The 15113-nt window shown below is 36.0% G+C and overlaps 1 long non-coding RNA gene across 1 annotated transcript; it reads left to right on the plus strand.

The window, feature by feature from the left end:
• Positions 1–855: 855 nt before the first annotated feature.
• Positions 856–6812, plus strand: LOC116662058. Its single transcript, XR_004318039.1, has 3 exons — positions 856–868; positions 2576–2580; positions 6736–6812. It is a non-coding gene; the product is annotated as an uncharacterized LOC116662058 (long non-coding RNA).
• The last annotated feature ends 8301 nt before the right edge of the window (positions 6813–15113 follow it).

Consider the following 15113-nt stretch of genomic DNA (forward strand, 5'->3'; position numbering starts at 1 on the left):
TTTAGAACAGAATTGTATAGAGCTGTGAAAAGAATGAACCCCTGCTACAGAGATAATCATATTACTATAAGGTCCAGCAAAAACAAAAAACAAAAACAAAAACAAAATACAACACAAAACAAAATGAAAACAAATCTCAGGATTACCGACAGCATGATTCCATTTAAATAAAGTTCAAAAGCATACAAAATTAAACAACATATTACTTAGGGATAGAAACAACTGTGTTAAAGAAAGACATTGGAAGGAAAACAAAAATGAGTGTAATACCTTAAGGAGAAGGTTGGGGTGGGGGAGGGCGAGGGCAATGGGGAGGGGCATAACAAAGAGTTTTAATATCATGACAATTTTCTATTTTGCAAGCTGGGTAATGAGTAAACAGGCTGGGTTAATTATCTGTGTGTGTGCAAGTGCATGTATATATATATACATATATATGTATGTATATATATATATTTTTTTTTTAATGCTGAATGATAGTTTATTGTCTAGATGTACCGCAGTTTCTTCATCCATTCACTTACTGAGGGACATCTTGGTTGCTTCCAAGTTTTGGCAATTATGAATAAAGCTGCTATAAACATTTCATGTGCAGGTTTTGTAAGGGAGTAAGTAAATACCAAGGACATGATTCCTGGATTGTGTGGTAATAGTATGTTCAGTTTTAGAAGAAACTGCCAAACCATCTTCCAAAGTAGCTGTACCATTTTGCATTCCCACCAGCAATGAATCAGAGTTCCCATTGCTCCACATCCACACCTGTGTTCTCAGTGTTTTGGCTTTTGGCCATTTTAATAGCTGTGTAGTGGTCTCTCAATGTTGTTTTAATTTCAATTCCCTAATGACAAATGATGTTTAGCATCTTTTCGTATGCTTACTTGTCATGTATATACCTTCTTTGATGAGATGTCTGTTCAGAATTTTTCCCCTATTTTTTAATCGAGTTGTTCATTTTCTTATTGTTGGGTTTTAAGCATTCTTTGTATATTTTGGATAACAGTCCTTAATCAGATATGTCTTCTGCAAATATTTTCTCCCTGTCTGTGGTTTGTCTTCTCATTTTCTTGATATTGTCTTTCCTAGAGCACAAGATTTTTTATGTATTCTTTCTCATGTTTCCAATTTCTGGTTAAAAAAAAAAAAGAAACAAAAATCACCTCCATCTTAGGACTACATTTCAGGATTTTAATTTACCTTCATGAACATCACTTTTCAACTTCTTGTGGGGGATGTAGAAAGGTAATAGCATGAATCTATGAATTTTTCTGCGGCAGACATGCACATCTTTTTATTACAATACACAGACTATACTTCCTTTCAATTTAATGAAAACCCCACAGTTTCTTGTTATGTTATCTCGGTGTCTTGGCATATAATCATGTTTCTTACAAGGGTAAGGGGGTTGCCACAGAAGGTGTCTTTATGGCTGAACATAACCTGCTGGTACAACATATTAGCAGGCCAAATTGCTTAGGTCTACAGTGAATTGCATAAACATTCAGCCTAGTAAAATAATGCTGCTTTGTAAAAGCTCAAGTATCTTACCATCAGATTTTATTAGAATTCACAATCTTTCCCTTAGTGTATCCCTGTAAAGAACAGAATAGAATTTCTGAACAGCTGACATTGAATAGTCAGGGAAAGGAAAGTTGCTGAACAAGTCAAGGTATTCTTTTTGTTTTTACTGTTCTCCTTCACTTTGGGTAAGAGAAGAAACCACTCAGGTAGGTTCTCTGCATTCTGTGCAGTGCAGGCATCCATGGATAGTCCTGTCTCCACAAGTCAACTGCCTTGCTGTCAGCTCCAGTGTCAGTCCCTTCAAACTCTCTGTTTCCGTAATAAACCCTGACCTGGCATGACCACCTCCTTCATGGTTCAGGAGTCATTGGAGAGCCAGCAAAGATCAGAGCTGGGTCTCTCCCGAATGAAGCCACTGACTGTGCCCAATTGTATATAATTATATGTAGACAACTGTCCTCTTGGGACTCAGCAGAGGCAAAGAGAGATGGATTTTGACCATCGTGTTAGACCTAAAGGACAGTCCTTTATTTTGTAAGCCACCCAGCTGTAGCTTAGCTCACCACTTAGCATTTGGACAGCAAACTGCTCAAAAATCTATATCCTGTCCAGGGTGACATAGCTGAAGAGAGGGCTTTTTTTTTTTTTTTTTTTTTTAAACAGCTTCCGGACTTGCTAGCTTCAAGGCCATCTGTGGAAATTCTGTGCTGTTGAGAGCAAGCAACTTTTGCCCTCGATGTAAAGTTGCCATTAGCTGAATCAGCACCTGTTCAGGGAAGTTTAGCAGTCAGCTGTTGCAACTTCCTCAGTATCACATTCGTGGATATGTCACGTTCAAATTAAATCTGGAAAACTTAAACTTCTGAGATTTTGAGCACCAGATTGTTTCTGGCATAAGCATAGTTATGTTTGTAAGGGAAATACAGAGGTCTCTGACTTAATTACAAATATTAATTCTGAAAAGAAAAGGTTTGGCTTTGGCTTAACCATTTAGATTGAGAAGCTAGAGATTGGATAGAAGTGCTAGCTTCTCCGACCTCACTGAATGGCTTTGAAGTAAGTGTGGTGCCACAGTGCTAGTTTTGTAAATCAGGACAATATCCTGTTTGGTTTCTGGTGGGGCCAGCCCACATGCCACCTGCCCCTCTGCTAGGCCTTCAGGCCCCACCACTGTGCAGAACTCTAGAAAGCTCCAACATCCAGCACCACCTGCAACACTGCAAGGCATCTTGGCTTCATTTTGCTATTTTACGTGCTACTGATCCATAGTTCAACTGCTCAATATTGCAACGATGAGAGAACATTTTCTGGACAGCTTTTTGGCACTGTGGCATTGTTCCCGATAAAACAAAGAAGAGTGACATTGTTGTCCTTTTTATTGTTGTTTTTAATGAATTTTCCTTTCTTTTCCTATAGACAGTCATACTGGCAGTCACTATATATATATGTATATATATACACACGTAATTTAGTTATTTATATTATTCTATAATATAAATACACATACTATGTAGTATATACTATATAATGTATACTATAGGGTGTATATTTATATTAAAGTATTAGATATATGTCAATAACTACATTGAATTTCACTGCAAAAATACCATCAAAGGATGTGGTAGATTTGATTATTTGGAAGCAAATATTCGTTCTTTTTTCTGAGAAAAGAATACAGCTTACCCTTGAACAACGCAGAGGGATTAGGGGCTCTGACTCTCCGTGCAGTTCAAAATCTGTGTATAACTTCATAGTTGGCCCAAACACGATGCCTCAGTACCCACAATTCTGCATCCGCAGATTGCGTAGTACTACAGCATATACTACTGAAGAAAAATCCCGTGTATAAGTGGGCTCAAGATCAGTATACTTCCTCACCCCATTAATGCATGACTTGGCCAGTAACTTCCCTTGGCTGTGGAATGTGACTGGAACTGACAGTGTGCTGATTCTGGGCTTGGCCTTAAGAAGCATCATGTGTTCCTATTTGGCCTTCTGGGAACTTCTAACTTCTAAGAGGAGAGAAACATACCACAGATGGCTGCTGATCATCTAGCCTGGACCTCAGAACAATAAATGTGTCACAGACCTAAACTTGACCTGAAGCTTAAAGCAGAGCCACTCCAGATAAACTCCCCACCCAGCAGCAAGAAATGAATGCCAACAGTTGTAAATTACAGAGATTGAGAGTGGGTTGTTATACAGCATATGTGGCAATAGCTGATGAATACAAGTGTTACCTGTAATTTTTTAAACATCTTTATTGAGATGTAATTCTCATACCATACAATTCACTCTTCCAAATGTACAATTCAGTGGTTTTAGAGTTGTGTGACCATCATCCTAATTTAGGTTTAGAACATTTTCATCACCCTTAAAAGAATCCCTAGCAGTCACTCACCACCCCAATTCCAGCTCTAGGCAAACACTATTCTAATTTTTATCTCTACAAATTGACTTATTATGGACTTTTCATGTAAATGGAATTATACAATATGTGGTCTTTCTTGACTGGCTTATTTAACTTAGAAAAACTCTTTCAAGTTTCATCCAGGTTGTAGCATGTATCAGTGCTTCATTCCTTTCAATGGGCAAATAGTATTCCATTATATGGATATACAACATTTTATCAATTCATATCTTAAATTTTAACTGAGTCTTTTGAATTGATATTTGCACAGAAATATAAAGATACTAATAAAAAATGCATACACTGTGATCAAATGGGATTTATCCCAGGGATGTAAGGGTTTTTTAATATCCACAAATCAATCAATGTGATACATCACATTAACAAATGGAAAAATAAAAACCATATTATCATCTCAATAAATGCAGAAAAAGCTTCCAACAAAATTCAACATCCATTTATGATAAAAACTCTCCAGAAAGTGGGCATAGAGGAAACATAACTCAACATAATAAAGACCATATATGATAGTCCCACAGCTAAAATCATACTCAATGGTGAAAAGTTGAAAGCATTTCCTCTAAGATTGGAAACAAGACAAGGATATCCACTTTTGCCACTTTATTCAACATAGTATTGCAAGTCCCAGCCACAGCAATCAGATAAGAAAAAGAAATAAAAAGGGAATGCAAATTGGAAAGAAGTAAAACTGCCACTGTTTGCAGATGACATGATGCTATACCTAGAGAATCTTAAAGATACCACCAGAAAATTACTAGAGTCCATCAATGAATTCAGTAAAGTTGCAGGATACAAAATTAATATACAGAAATCTGATGCATTTCTATACACTAACAACAAACTATCAGAAAGAGAAATTAAGGAAACAATCTTATTTACCATCCCATCAAAAAGAATAAAATACCTAGGAATAAACCTACCTAAGGAGGCAAAAGATCTGTACTCTGAAAATTATAAGACATTGATGAAAGAAATTGAAAATGACACAAACAGATGAAAAGATATACTATGTCCTTGGATTGGAAGAATTAATATTGTTAAAATGAACATACTACTCAAGGCAATCAATGCAAACCCTATCAAAATATCAAAGGCATTTTTCACAAAACTAGAACAAATAATTTCAAAGTTTGTAAGGAAACACAAAAGACCTTGAATAGCAAAAACAACCTTAAGTAAGAAGAAGAGAGCTGGAATAATCATGCTCCCTGACTTCAGACTAAACTACAAAGCTACAGTAATCAAAACAGCAAGGTACTGGCACAAAACCAGACACATAGATCAAAGGAAAAGAATAGAGAGCCAGAAATAAACCCATGCACTTACGGTCAATTACTCTATGACAAGGAGGCAAGAATAGACAATTCAGAAAATACAGTCTCTTCAATAAGTGGTGCTGGGAAAATTGGACAGCTACATGTAAAAGAATGATATTAGGACATTCTCTAATGCTGTATACAGAAATAAACTCAAAAGGGATTAAAAATATAAATGTAAGGCCAGATACTATAAAACTCCTAAAGGAAAACATAGGCAGAACTCTCTTTGACTTAAATTGTAGCAATATTTTTTTGAATCCGCTTTCTAAAGCAAAGGAAATAAGTGCAAAAATAAACAAATGGGACCTAATTAAGCTTAAAAACTTCTGCACAGGAAAGGAAACCACTGACAAAACAAAAAAGACAATCTACTAAATGGGAGAAAATATTTGCAAATGATATGACTGATAAAGGGTTAATATCTAACATATATAAACAGTTTATATAACTCAACATCAAAAAAAAAAAAACCCCTTAAAAAATGGGCAAAAGACCTGAATAGACATTTTTCCAAAGAGGAGATGCAGATGGCCAAAAGGCACATGAAAAGATGTTCAACGTTGCTAATCATTAGGGAAATGCAAATCAAAACCACAATAAGATATCACCTCACACCTGTCAGATTGTCTATCATCAGAAAGAAGATAAATAACAAATGTTGGCAAGGACGTGGAGAAAAGGGAACCCTTATACACTGTGGATGGGAATGTAAATCGGTGCAGCCACTGTGAAAAAAAGGTATGGAGGTTTCTCAAAAAACTCAAAATAGAATTACCATATGACCCAACAATTCCATTCCTGGGTATATATCCAAAAAACCCCAAAAAAATTAATTTGAAAAGATACATGCACCACAATGTCCATAACAGCATTATTTACTGTTGCCAAGGTATAGAAACAAGCTGTGTCCATCAGTAATGAAAGGATAAAGAAGATGTGGTATATGTACAATGGAATACTACTCAGCCATAAAAAAGAATGAAATGATGCCATTTGCAACAACATAAATGGACCCAGAGGGCATTTTGCTAAGTGAAATAAGTCAGACAGAGAAAGACAAATACTGTATAAGATGACTTACATGTAGAATCTAAAAAAATACAGCAAACTAATGAGTATAACAAAAAAGAAGCAGACTCACAGATACAGAAAACAAACTAGTGGTTACTAGTAGAGAGAAAGGAGGAGGAGGGGCAAGAAAGGGGAAGGGGACTAGGAGGTACAAACTATTATGTATAAAATAAGCTACAATGATATGTTGTACAACACTGGGAATATAACCAATATTTTATAATAACTATAAATGGAGTATAACATTTAAAATTGTGAATCACTATATTCTATAATGTAACCTATATAATACTGTACGTCAACTATACTTCAAGAAAAAAAATTCTAGCATACATCATGGTAATTAACTTTTTTAGAAATGTCAGCCTGAAACAGACCCAGGTTCTAACAACCTAGTATTATTTTTATGATGAGAGAGAGAGATTGAAAGTTATTAGCCTCTTTTCTAAGGTATTATGCTCAGAAGTTAGTTATGTATATTAAACATCCCAACCTTTTCCTGGAAATAAGTTAATATTTTATCAACCATTCATTTAGTTAACCTTTCTGTAATGCAGTTATATTTTTATACTATAGTTTGTTTCAAATTTATTTTATTATTATAGAGATTTAGAAAGTTGAATTCTTCTTTTTTTTAACATTACCACAAATACTGTGAGTGCTTTTCAGCACCTTTCTAACAGATGCTTATTATGATATTAATACTATGGTATTGTCGGGGAAAAGGAGCAAGGCTAGAAATAAATGATAGGGATAATTCTGTTTCCATCTCTTCCTAGCTGTTTCAGAGTGGGTAATTCATGTACCTTCCAAAATGTTCGCTGGCATTTATTAAGCACTTTTGTGTCAGCAAACAATGTTCCCAGCACTTGACATGGCATTTTCCCATTTATTCCTCACAAAAATCCTATGATCAAAGTACCATTAACATTCCCATTTCGAAGATAAAGAAACTGAAACTTGGAGAGATTAAGTGACCTGTCCACGGTTAAGACCTGTGACTTGTATTTAGGAACCTCTGACTCCCAACCCAACACTAGTTGCAACTGGCCACAAATATCTCTCAGCCTCCCTTCACTTATCTATGGAACTAGGTCATAGCTATGTGATCTTTACAGCAGGGTGATAGTATATATGAAATGTATGGAAAGATACAGGATAGCAAGGAATAGACAGGCTCAGATTACCTTCAGTGTTAAGTTTTTTCTGGCTGTACACAGGAAAATGAGATAAAAAATGACCACTTCTCCAATCACTTTGGGTCTCAGCAACTTTCTAGCCTGGGGTGTACATAGATCTCACAGAAAATTGGCAAACTATTTTATCATCATTTAGGACATATTCTGAGTACCAGTTTGTTCTGAATGTTCCTGTTTTTTCCTCCAACTTAGTGTGCAAACATCCAATATGGAGCAGTCCTCTTGGGCAGTTTCACGCAAAGCCACTTCAGAGGAAAATGGCCTCCGCTATCAAGTCAGGGCATGGGTAGAACCCCTGGGCTTGAGCTTTGGTATTTTAATGCAGAAAGAATAGCTTGGGGCCACTTCTCTCAGAAGGGGGCTGTGGATCTTGTAGGTACTTAAGATTTCATGGGCTCCTCTTTGAGGCAAAGTGCTTCTGGGTAAAATGCAAAGCACTAAATTAAATAGAGGATTATAGCATTCTTTTCTTATCTTCTTCCATTAAATTATAACCTCGAGGAAAGCCGAGAGTAAAGTATAGCACTTATGTATTAGAGAAAAATAATAATAATGTGTAAATTTTTGAAGTATATTAAACAATGTGAATATTTCCTAGATTTCGGATTTTGAAAAAAATAGCATTAGCTGACACTATGTCTGGTTAGAGAGACAATATGTCTTTAGCGATAGAGTGTGAACAGATGTAGGTTTGAAACCCTTCTTTACCTCCTCTGCATATGTATTACCTCCTTATTTCTACTTTGGGCACCACCAAGCTAGGCATTTTGGAGAGAGAGATGAAAAACAGAAGCATCCGAAACAACATAAGCAGATAAATGAATGGTATCAGGTACAACTGAGGGTCAATGGCAGAATGAAAAGATAATTGAACAGGGAGAAGAAAAACAAGCTTTGTGACACAAGGGAAACAAGATGATTTGGAACTGCAGGAGAGGGACAAGAGGTTTAAGAAATCACCGTGAGGCTTTGAAGCATGATGGCCATAGCTTCCGAAAGTTGTCTAACCTGACTTCACATGGCTTTCAATTCCAAAGTCTTTTACCTATTGCTACCAAATGATCCTTCTTAAAAAAAAAAAATCTTGCTATGCTACTTTCCTTGCTTAAAACTTAAGAGTGACTCCCCACTGAGTTCAGGATAGAATACAAACTCTTTTTGCCTGTTTTCTGTCCACGTGTTCAGCCTTATCTCTCTAGCTATTCCCTCCACATACCAGATTCTCCAGATCTACAGAACTGGCCTTACCCCTACATACACCTTGCTTTTCCAGGTTTGTAAAGCTTTGCATATGATATCTAATGCCTGAAATGCCTCTTTGCCCCTTTTACTTGGGGACTACCACAGCATGCCTATCGCTTAGCTGATTTTCAGAAATCTCTCTTTTCCAAACATATTTTGACCACTTACTGGCCCAGGCTCTGGGCAAGAAGCTAGGGAGGGAGTGGACAAGGAATGAGACATTCTTTGTTCTTAGCTAACTCACACTCAAAAGCTTCAGTTTTGTTTTGTTTTTTTTATCCTGCTATTCATATCTCCTCTCTTTTGAAGATTGATTCTGAGTATAGAACAGCTTACTTGGATCTTTGGCTCCTAAAAATGTGAACTTTCAATTTGAAACCCAGACCAATGTATTATTGTATTCATATATTGATCTGACATAGTGATTAGCATTTTACTGATTATATCACAAGCAAAAATTAACGAAACCAGTGCCATTTGAAGAAATGATGCTTAATGTTTCACAAGTGTACGTAGAGAACAAATTCATTAATACAGGCACAATTGCTTTGTGACAATTAATATGTAAATATTACATAATAAACAGAAATATTGCATAAATATTGCATACCTAATATGTAATAATATGTACATGTGTAATATGTAAATAACACATAAATATCACATACCTAATATGTGCCAGGAGGTGTATTTCTAGGCACCGTGGACAAATTCAAAAGAAGGCAAAAACATCCCCTGGTATGTAGCACTTACAATTTGATTATGTTTATGGGGTAGGAGCACTTATAGTCATATTTGATAACGCACTGATAAAAGCCTGTCTGCTGTCTCCCTCTTCCAAATGGAATTTCCTTTCCCTGTGGTTAGATGAGAGGCATGGCCCACAATATCATCACTTTCTTTTTCTCTTGGATAAATTCAACATGTGACATTATAGAAATTTAAGCTGTACAGCATGTTACTTTGATACTTTTACATATTGTAACATGATTGCCATTGTAATGACATTTATCACATTACATATAGTACAATATTATTGTCTATGTTCAATATATTATACATTTGATCTCTATGGTATACTTAGTACTTGTTACCAGTTCATGATCTTATATACTATCAATCATATTCCCCCACCTCCATCCCCTGGTAACAACTGTTTTTTACTTAAGTGGATATAAAACCCCTCTAGAATAGAAGTGTGTCTTGTTCATCTCTATTTTGTCATTGTCTAACAGAATACATAGCACGTAATAGGCACTTAATTTGCTGAATGAATAAATGGATAGATGAATGATGTGCAAATGAGGAAAATGTTCTTTTCCTCTGGCACTGGTATTTCTTTTCTGAGAAGCATCTTTCTAAAGAAAGAATCCAAAAGAATATATGAGAATTTCTACTCTGAGCTTTCTGTTGCCAGATTGTCAATTTTGAAATCAACATAATGGCCATATTGGTCAAGTTAGAGAGTTTAGGGACACCCTAAGGTATAATTCCAGAAAAATCATTACTGAAGCAGGGGAAATAATAAAACAAACAAATAAGTAAATAAAACCATACAGTCAGTAGGAAAACTTGCCGTGTTGGTTTACCCAACTGGCAGGCCAAGTGCAAATCTAAGGCCCTGGGACGTCAGAGACAACAAAGAATGGTACAACTGTAACAAACTTACCTGGAGTTTTGCAATCAGAAATTATATGGAGAAGTTATTTTAATTTCAACATACATACTTGTATTATTCTGAAAAATAAAGTTGTATGTTTAATCACAGAATACATAATTTTTTTAAAAGGTCCCGATCTGGCTCTGCTGACACTGCAGTGTTCTACAATGGGACAGGTAGATTTCACCCCTAGCAAAGATTCTAACTAGCCAGACATCTCAGAAAATGACCCAATTAGTCATTGTGTTTGATGGTTAAGCAGATAGTCTTGCGGTAGGAAAGAAGTTCTGGCAGGCATTTTCTTTCCTCCTGCTTTTCAAGTATTGGGAGGAGGGTGTGGTGGCGGTGATATAGAGCCATAACGTGGGTTTGGAATTTACACTCCCTTATATGTATTTAGAGCAGAAAACGATATATACCTTTCTGTGGTTGCATATTTATGTGTCTTGGAGTTTTTAAAATTACCAATTATACTGAACAATTCCAACAGAGGACAGAGGAGAAATCCTGAACATGTTCATTTTTCAAGGTTCCTTTGCACCATTAAATATGAAACACTAACTGAGATTTCTGTATCCAGGGTCTGTTTATATCTTGTCGTCTTTTTTTTTTTTTTTTTCCATTTGATAGTTTTTCTAAACTCCCCAAAGATTTTCCTCTTGCAAATAAAAGAGCTTAATTATTTCCATAATGGAAGGATTAGAGTTCCCAAGAGCAGATTTCTTTCTGTTTAAAAATCATTGTAGGTATAATAAGATGCAAGTAGTTCATGACCAAGGCAGCAGATTGTTGATGTATCAGAGTGAAAAACTGAAAGAAGAGAAATAGGTAAAAGGTAAGGTTTGTTTTTTTTTTTTTTTTTTTAAGTGCTATTATTGGCTGCTAACATCCAGGTCAGGGCCAGGGAGAATAAATTAGTGGGGTAAAGCCATAACACAATAGCTGATGCACATGTAACCTTTTTTGTTTACGCAATTTCCACTGCACCAGTTCAAGGCATGTCTAGATAAGTTACGTAACAGCTGCCCAGAGAATTTCATTTTGTTGTAGTTACAGCACTTTAGATATGCTTTGCATGCATGCCATTTTTACTTGCTATTTGGGAAGAGCTAAGCTAATCTTTTTAGGTTTTTGATATTGCTAAGTTATATGATCCCTTAATTTTTAAAGTTCTGAAGTTTTCTTTTTCTGGAATGGCCCACCTCTTACTCCTACTCTCAAAGTGAAGGTTTAATTCTCTAAAAGAGGTTCACTTGATTTAGTGAAAAAAGAACACAGGCTTTCTAAGGGTGGACTTTCTGGAGTCTGGTTTCTGGGGATGCCGAGGTGTAATGTGTATCTTAACAAACATAGTCCATCATCATTCAGGCGTGTTTCTGGCTACTCCACCCCAGAAGAGTCGTTACCATGTTGAGAAGTTGATCGGCAATGATTTCAATATGTTAATCAGGGGTTTATGACATGAGACAGTCAAAGAATTCCTGCTCTTATGAAGAGCCAACATAAATATCACCTCTTAGCACATCCTTCCTTCTCTCATCTGTTTAGAGGCTGTCGATTGAAGCTTTAATTGTTTGTAGAAGAAGCCTAAATCATAACGTTTGGGGAATTTGGCTCATCCTGTTTCTTCAGGTCTTGAGAAGGAAGAACCATAGCTCAATTTTTTTTTTATTGCAAATTTCTGTCTTTCTTTGTGAATTTGTAAAACCAGGTAGGTTTCTATAATTTTAAATGTGGCCAAAATGCAAACCAGAATATTGTGCATTTTCATTTTCATATGCTTTCAATTTGATCGAGCCTCTCTTGTGCTGATGGCACTTTTCTTTGGGTAGTAATATAATATTGACAAATTGAAATCTAACTGGGTAACGTACATACATAACCCAAATGAAGCTTGGGCTCTTTGGAGCTGGTGTTTAGGGCAATCTTGGCGTCACATCCAAAGAGGAATCACTCTGACTCAAAGAGCATTTAAGCACATGGAGATTTTTTTTTTTAATTGGGTCACACAACACAAAGCAAAACATCCTGATACAGCAAAAATGTGGGGCGAGAGGATGGCCTTGTCTCAGGTCTCTGTTGAGTCCCTGAGATGTACCCCACCAAGTGTGGGTCCTTGACTTCACTCAGGAAAGAATTCAAGATCAAGCCGCAGTTGAGTAAAGGTAGATTTATTCAGAAGGATACATACTGCATAGACTGAACTCAGGCTGTTTCAGAAGGCAAGAGAAAGGCCATGAGGTGTGGGGTGGTTAGTTTTTATGGGCTCAGTAACTTCCTATGCTAATAAGTGGTAGAATTATTCCAACTACTTTTGAGGGAGGGGCTGGGGTTCCCAGGAATTAGACCATCACCTACCTTTTGACCTTTTATGGTCAGCCTTAAAACTGTCCTGGCACCTGTAAGAGTGCCATTTAGCATGCTGTTGTATTTCAATGAGCATATATCGAAGCTCAAGCTCTACTGGGAGTTCAATCTTCTACCATCTTGCTGCTAATTGCTGTGTCATTCTTTTTATGGTTCTGCCCTGCCCCCTTTCCTCCTGTCTCAATCCTAGATAAATTTTTTTCTCTATCTCCATGTCAGTTACTCAAAAATCTCTCTTCAGTCTCTTGCCCTATTCTTTGACCCCAAACTCAATCCATGCTCACTTATTCTTCTGTCTTCTTCACCTGTTTCTACTCCCTTTCTTGCTTCCTCTTCTGACTTTCCGTAACTTCTCTCTTCCCTGAGAAGCTCTTTCCTATTTCTTTTTTTTAATTGAAGTATAGGTGATTTATAATATTATGTTATTTTCAGGTATACAGTGAAGTGATTCAGTTATACATATGTATATTCTTTTTCAGATTCTTTTCCATTATAGGTTATACAAGATATTGAATATAGTTTTCTGTGCTGTACAGTAGGACCTTGTTGTGTATTGATTTTATATATAATATTGTGTATCTGTTCATCCTAAACTCCTAATTTATTCCTCCCCACCTTCCCCCTTTGCTTTTTATGTCTGTGAATCTGTTTCTGTTTTGTAAATAAGTTCATCTGTATCATTTTTTTAGATTCCCCATATAAGTGAGATCATATGATATTTGTCTTTCTCTGACTTACATTACAGAATTTTTCTTCTTTAAATTTTAAATTAGGAAATATTTCAAATATATAGAAAAGCAAGAGAATAACTTAACAAACACTCATGTACACACCACTGAGATTAAACATACGTAATTCTCTGGAGTATTTTGTATAAAGTAGAGACTATTTGTTCCCTGAATGTTCCTAGAAAAAAAAAAGGCTTATGCAATGTTCTAAACCTGGCATGTGGTATGTATGTGTTTTTGAGTGTATGTATATGTGTGTAGATTTTTAAATACTGATTCAATTTGTTTTACCATTTATGGGTCCATTCAAGTTTTCTGTTTCTATCTGAGTCAGTTTGGTAAGTTATATTTTGGGTAGATTGTATATTTTTTACCTGGGAAAATTCCATTTGAGTTTACAAATTCATTGGAATGCATTTTTGAACTTTTTGCCTATGATTTTTCCTTTGCCCCAGATAGGTTCACTTTCAGTCTTCTCTAAAGATCACAGAAAGTAAAACAGAGTGTGGGGACTCTTTCTGTGCTGAGGGGTTCCAAGACAAGATGTCCTGTGTTAAGTGGTGTAACTTTGTTTTTAATAAAGCTCCTAAAGAGGGAGAAACATTACATTTTCAGTAATCACATATGAATTTGGCTCACTAGGGTTTTTCATAGTCGATTTTTTAAGCTTTAATTATTTAAACTAGAAAGACCCTATATTTAGGTTTTACTTCTTATAATGAAATAATTACACTGGAATATCCGAGTGGCTGATTTCTCCCTAGTATGCATGCATTAAGGTGGAAAATACATTGATTTTTCTTCCAAGATAATAGGAGGAAAGGTCACATCTTCCAAAAAAATCTCATTCCAGAAAGCTTCATGCTCAGAATACTGCATTTTCTATTTAATGAGAATAAAATATGTGGGTGGTTGAACAAGTGTATCATTTTTGGCTTTCATTTCCCAATGGAAAGAATATCAAGTAATATAATAATTTAAAATGTTTTAAAAATCTCCTATTAAATCTTAAGAACTACACTATAATCCTATTTAATGTTCTTATATATGTGAAGCAGCATTCATTGTTTAAAAATTACCTTTGGCTTCTGTTTCAATACTCAAATCCACGCGCCTTACCAAGTTGAGCTCTCTGGGGAACCGCGGAAACCCAGTTTGAGCTCCTGGATAGTTAATAAATAATCCGTGTAATGTTGTAAGGTGTCACAGCTAGCGCCCAGATGCTATAGGAGGCTTTAAAGGCTTACTAGGACCAGTAGGACACCGAGTGGCAAAATAATTGCTATTATATTAGCAAATAATTTTTGGCACTTGGCGCCGGACAGTATGCCGGATACTTTATTGACAGTATTTTATTTAATCTTTGCAACAACTAAGGGGAGAATTCTTATTATCTTTGTTTTATCACTGCAGAAATTAAGGCTCAGAGTAGTGAAATAATTTTCCTAAAGATACAATGCTAATAAAGTGACAGCGCCAGGCCTTCGCTTACTCTGAGATCCATATTCATAACCCGTCGGCTGTATTTGCCCTCCTGACCAGGGAAGAAGTGGAAGTTTGGAACCTAATTAGGTGTGA

The sequence above is a fragment of the Camelus ferus genome, chromosome X (assembly GCF_009834535.1).
Source record: "Camelus ferus isolate YT-003-E chromosome X, BCGSAC_Cfer_1.0, whole genome shotgun sequence".
In the NCBI taxonomy this organism is placed as follows: domain Eukaryota; kingdom Metazoa; phylum Chordata; class Mammalia; order Artiodactyla; family Camelidae; genus Camelus; species Camelus ferus.